This window comes from Contarinia nasturtii, unplaced genomic scaffold (genome assembly GCF_009176525.2).
Source record: "Contarinia nasturtii isolate CC-2019 unplaced genomic scaffold, AAFC_CNas_1.1 Cnas_scaffold_187, whole genome shotgun sequence".
Taxonomy (NCBI): domain Eukaryota; kingdom Metazoa; phylum Arthropoda; class Insecta; order Diptera; family Cecidomyiidae; genus Contarinia; species Contarinia nasturtii.
The window spans coordinates 4,256,728-4,263,515 of NW_022197544.1; positions in this window are offsets into that span (position 1 = coordinate 4,256,728).

Sequence of the window (6,788 nt, forward strand, 5' to 3'; positions counted from 1 at the left end):
TCGACTTAGACCGATCACCTGAAATTCTCGAAAAAAAGGGCCGAACCACAAAACATTACGAAGATGAATGATTCAAGTCTCTGACCGCGCTTCATCCCATCAACATCAACATCGTCGCCGTTGCTGTTGTCGCTGTTGTTATCATTGTGCGCACATTGAAACTCAATGAGCACACAACTTTGATATGCGTAAACGAAATAAAAAAACAAAATACACTATACACATATTCCAAAGAAAAACTTTCAAAAGAAATGTGAGACTATTTACAGTTGTTCAGAATTTCTCTCTCTCAAAAAAAATTTAACTTTTCTCTCTTCAACTCATTTCAATTTCATAAAATACATTTTTATGCACCGCAACCATCATCCACCACATCATCATTGCCGACGACTTCGTCATTGCGTTTTTGTTACCGTAGATAGATTCCCAATTGTTTATTGCACATCTTAATTCGCCCGCCACCACAAAATATATGACGCTCATTACATTGAGACAGACTTATTGCGTTTCTTCAAAAGAAAACCAAATTAATACGAATTGATGTTTGTATACTTGCATTTTGCGCATAAAAACAACACACAGACCATGGTGCAGACTCTTTCAGACAGAGCGAGAAAACGAGTGAGAGTGAGAGCGAAAGGCCATCATATTTTCGTTGCAAACTAAAAATAGCGGTGAACTGAGAAGGAAAAAAAAAGATTGAAAGAAAAAAGAGACAGATATAGAAGGAACGAACTCTCGAAAAAGCAAGCGAAGGAGAAAATTGATTGCCACAGAGAATATAAATAACGGAGATGAGTTTGGGATGAGGAAGAAACTCTTTGCTCATAATTTTATGAAGTATAATAAAATCGCCGAGAAATCAGTGCAATTTCATCGGTATGGAGGAAAAAAAAATGACGACGCCGACGACGAATAGCGAATGATTTGCGCGCAACACAAAAAAAAGCGACTGTATATGCATTGCATTAAACGTCAGATGAAAATAAGTAACACAAACACTAGAAAGAGAGTATAAAAATATAAGAAGAAACATTTTATTTATATAAAATACACTTTGCCAAAGTATACGGGAAAGATTTCTTCATTTAGAAACGAATAAAAAAAGAAGAAGAAGAATGAAATGTGCGCACGGCTCGGTGATATTTGATGATATCAAAAATCATATTTCAAACACGGCAATACCCGAGCCAAATCAGAGAGCTATGTACTCGTTTCGAGAAAGGGAGCAAACTGAAATCCCAACAACAGTAATAAAATATGGAATAACAGAAACCAGCTCGTCATCACCGGCACTCATTAATATTTTTCCAACCATCCAGCAATTTGGATTTTATTTTTTATTTTCAAATGTGAATGAGATCATTATCAATACGTAAAATTCAGCATCGTGACTGCCTATCATCGTTTATTCGTGACGTGAAACGAACGTACTAGTACTCTCTCGCACATTTTTTTTTTGTGTGTGTATGTGCATGGATCATCAGCAGCTAGCTCGCTAACTGCTTTAGAGACCATTTTTTTATGTGCACTCTATTGATATTTTTATGTGCGCTCATCTCATACATTTATTATTATTTGAAACAAACATTCATCTCGATGAAGAGAGCGAACGAGCACGAGAGAGAGAAAATCACAACAAAACTAATTTTTGTGCTGTGTATGATTCAATTTTTTTCTCTCTCCCTCTCTTCATTTCGAGGTTTTTACCTTCGCATTTGCGCGCTGACTCGGCTTCTTCTTCAAATTAGCTTTGTTGCCTTTTTCACGTAACCAACGAGCAAGTTTATCAGATAATTCTGTCAGTTTTTAACAATGGTGCCAACGCACTCGAAATCCAATTGAGCGGTACATTTCACAGAAAGGCGAAATACACACACGAAAAAAGTATCAATAAATTCCATATAAAAATCATAACGATCCGAATTCGAGGTGATCGACAACATCGGCAATAACGATGAACAAAAACAAAATTAAACTGATCAAGCCCTCGCGATACCACAAAAAAAAACCGACAACGACAAAAAATTGCAACGCATCATTTCTTCAAACTTATTATTATTGTTGAGATCTTGTTAATTTTTAGTTGATGTCGGTTATTTCATTGTCTTCTCTCATTCGAGCTTGCGCGTACATATCTCATGCGAGAAATACACACGAATGAGTAGAGAGAGAGATAGAGACAAAAAAGCCCAACTCACAGGCACACCGTTGATTGATGGTGCTCTTTGTAATTGGATAAACGATTCATTTACATGTTCGTAAACAAATAAAGTGAAATGGATACGCTTCTTTAACAAATGTAAAGGTTAACGAGGTCCTGCGTCACTGAAATCACTCACAATATTCATTGCAATTGTTGCTTTTACGATTTGGAAACTTGGCCGGGGCATTTTGCCGTTGTTGTTGGTGTTGTAATATATTTGCAAACGTCAAGTCAAACATTCAACATATTTCGGTTGATTGTGAATGATTTTGGCTGTCGAATGATCGTATTGTTGCATACAAGACAAGTAAAGACCTGAGCAACGTCTTTTTTCTCTTCTTCTTTTTTTTTTCGCTTGCAGCTGTGATGAGAAGACCTTGCATCTAATACACAACAGAAAATAAAATAAATAAAGTTAATGCGATTCATTCAACATTTGGACTAAGCGCACTTTTTTCACTTCATGTCTCTTTTTTTTAATGTTTAAATGTTGTGTGGCAGGTTTAAAATGAGTTAAACTTATACAGAACGATGTATAAAACGACAATAAAAATCAAAACTGAAATGTTGGAGATGTGTCTGTGGCGGGTAATTAAAATAACATCGTCGTAGCAAAAAAAGATAGAGAGCACAAGAGGATGGGCTTTGACCATAAATAATTCTGAGAAAATGTAGAATTATTGGCAATAAAATGTCTGTTTGTGTCGAAATACGTCCGAATAAACGACGAAAAATGAGCCAAACAAATGCAAGTTAACGAAAAACACACAGCGAGAGGGAGAGCGCAAAATTGTGCAAAAATGTATTGTTTAATCGCTGGCGTTTTTATGGTGCAACAATCGAGCAGATTCATCGTTTGAATATTCGCATTCGTGGCATTCAATAGCCAATAGCATGCTAACAACATTTTTTTTTCTTCTTCTCCAAACCAGAGAAGAAAAAAAATCACCACAAAGGCAAATGCAAAGGCCCATAAAAGGTAAAACTGAAGCGAAAATTAAAAACGACGTGTAAGTGCGATAATAAAAGTCGAAAATGAGAAAAAAAAATTTATTTATAAAACGATCGTCAAGACAAAGAAATGAAGGAGTGCAGAAACCGAACACGAACGCAAAAAAAAAAATAATATATTGAGAGAATGTTGCGGTCAGTTATTAAGCGATGAATAATTTATATGAGCCATTTCCTTGCTCTGTTTGTTTGTTTATTGGGCATGCGAACAAGTTGCCGCACAACGTTTCTCCAAAATGTTGACGTAATCCAAAATTTATGAGGTTAGATTCCAATGAGACGATGATCAAGCGCGCGCGCACACAACCACGATGACGACGACCTAACAGACAAAAAAAAATTGTCGTCCCATGGTCAGAAGAATACCGAAGAAATTAACAAAACTAATGCAAATCAACAACAAATTGTATGCAAAATACGACGAACGAAATGTTTGCTCTCATCGTGATTGACCATTTTAAGAATTTCGGTCGTAACTTCTTCTTTTTTTATTGTGGTCAAATTTTTTTTTTTTCTTGTTCTACGTTCAGCTAGATTATTTATTGAATGGGAATACTGACACATAAAATTGCGTTGCAACCAAAACATTAATGGTGAAACACCGAAAAAATAAAGCAATAAAACTTAGAAATCACACATTTTAAATGCAAACCAAAAGTGACGAAAGTCCAGGCAAGCGAACAAAAAAAAAATGTTGGCAAAAACCGCGATCGCATCTTTGTTGGATATATATACACAAATAATTCAGCTTTTATGAGGGTAGCCGGCAAATTGATCAGTGTTTTGATTTGCATATTGCTTTTTAATGGAATATGGTTGTGCGAAGACAACGATTAAAACCTATAAAAAAGCCACAAAATTGCCCATTAAAAACGCCGGTAAATTTATTAAAGCAAATCCCAAAATGACCCACACAAATCACAATTTTGATTGTTTTAATCGTTCAATTCCGGCGATTTATTCGCGCGACACATATTACAAAAATAAAAATATTTGCTGTGGTTACCACCATTTTTTTTCTTCATCTCTTCGCTTCTTCAGCTTCACTCTCAAACGCTTCTCTCATACACACACACTCTCTCTCTCTCTATCTATGCGATAGAACATGGAAATTTATACGAAATGTATATTTCAAGGACTTTTCTCGGTCTTTTGGTGATTTATGCACCGTCAATATCGGTGAATTATTGATGTCAAATCCATACTTTAAACCGAAAATTCGTTGAAATTATCTAGTTTCCATCGAAACGGATGCAATAAATTTTGTGAATCGTATTACCAAATGAAATAAAATAAAGATTATGAAGCCACTCTCACGACGATGACTCAAAAATCCAAAGAACTGATTCCAATCATAAAATAGCAACCACGAAATCGCTGAGTAATTAAACATTTCCGTCAATTGTTATTGCTATGGCGTGATCAATATATACAATAACTTTTACAGATGACAAATCAGCTTCGAAATACTTTTGAATAATAATTCATTTATCAATTGGTTTTCGATCAATTTCGCAGAAGATTAATCATCCGATGAATAATAATAAAAACATAAACAACGAAACCCAAACAAAAAAAATGCATCGCCAAACATTTATTATTTTTAAATAAAAAAAAGTCGAAGAATAAACAACATTCACTTTTTTTTATTGATACAAACTGAAAGAGAGACTGTTATTGTCTAGTTTTTTTTTGTTACCACATTTCAAGGAAAAACAAATATAAACAAATTGGTGAGATAAACGCGGAAAATGGGATAATAGGAGGATAACAGCAGTTACTAATAGAATTTTTGGTTTTGTGCATATGGCTCATGCTCTATTTTTTGTGCTCATCGAGAAAAAAAACACAGAATTGAGAAGAAGACAATAAAAAAAACTACAACCAATAAATAAATGCATTTAATCATTTATCATGATGAAATAATACACAGGTAAATGGTGGCGAATGGCAACAACAACATAGTCACGATGACAACTGCTGCATTTAAGCTTCTTCTTCTTTTTAGTTTAGCTTCAAGCATTTATTGATCGAGAATCGCCTTCTATTCGACAGCTAAAGATGCCAATAGTTTATTTTGAAGTCATTAATTTGACTGTCTTGCAGTATTTTTTTCACTTCATTCTTCAGCAGATTGCATCTCCTCGGTATTTATCCTTCGTCGTCGGTGTAGTTTCTCTGTAGTTTCAATTTTTTTTTTTACTGGAATCATCGTGACTTTCAGAAAAATGTGTTGTGGGTACTATTTTTTTTTCTTTAAAATTTTTGAATGGCAAATCACCCTCTCACGAAACAGTTGGTCTTTGTCATTTATTTTTCCATTATTTCAGGTAAGATCGACACATTACGATCTCTAACCAGAAGAAAGAAAACCCCTTTTTAAGTTTCGGTCAATTTTCTAGCGAAAATCGAACACAATAACCGCTTGGTTAAAATCATGTTTTTCCTTCCTTCAAACAAACCATTTTCGGCCATCATCATAATAGTATAATAATAATAGTCGTTTGCCCGTCAATTTTCGGCAAGAAAAAATCTTTCAAAAAAAAATCAACCGATTAAATAAAAAAATAAACCCTAAAGATGTCGATTGATGATTTGATGAAGATCCCAATTTTCAAATCAGCTCTTTTAAGTCACGACAGCAAACTGTTGTCGAATCAAAAATCGGACACACACTCACAAAAGAATCCGACTCCAAAAAGGAGAGAGAGAAAAAACAATTTAAAAGCGTTTAATGGAACCAATTAGGAAACGCATTGAAGGCCGATTGCCGAAATAGAGCAATGATGTGAGCGCACGCACACGCATGAAATCTGTTCAACGGTGAATCTTTATTGATTTGATGTGACCGTTTTGATGGAAATCGGATAAACAATAGAATTTAATTGGTAATTTCACAAGAGTTGAAATTTCGGTTATCACATCACATCAGTCATTCACCACACACGCAAATGGTGATCATCAATATTTTCAACGAGTCGGCAAATCTAAAAAAAGGGATTTAAAATTGAAGAAAGCATAAAATTAAAATCTCAACCACAAAAACAAAACAAACGAAACAAAGATGATCCGCATTAAAACAACAACAAAAGAGAATCTTCATTCACTGACGTAGGTCCTGTACAAATTTGTTCGCATTATTTGGTTGAGTGTTAAATCATTCGTTATACAATTTCGATGTGTGGTTCAATCAAAATACCATTTGAACTTCTTTTAATTCCAATTAATTTAGGTGTGCTTGACTTGAGAGCATCCAATTGTGAACACAAATGTGGTTTCTCGTTTCGTGCAAATCATCATCGAAATGCCAAACATCTATAGTAATATCAATGCGTTAGATTTTGTTAGATTGGTAAAAATGGCCACTTAATTCGCTTGGTATTTAATATGCTGTTGAAAACAAAAGCAATGTACCCACAAATGGAGAAAGAGATGGAGACAGACGTTTGAATTGATAATGCCAGTTGTTGAAATGTGAAAAATGCCCGATTCCGTTTGCAATGCTGGTGCATCATTGGTTCGTCGAAAATGCAACTGATGAGCAAATGAGCTGAAGCTGAGAGATGTCGAT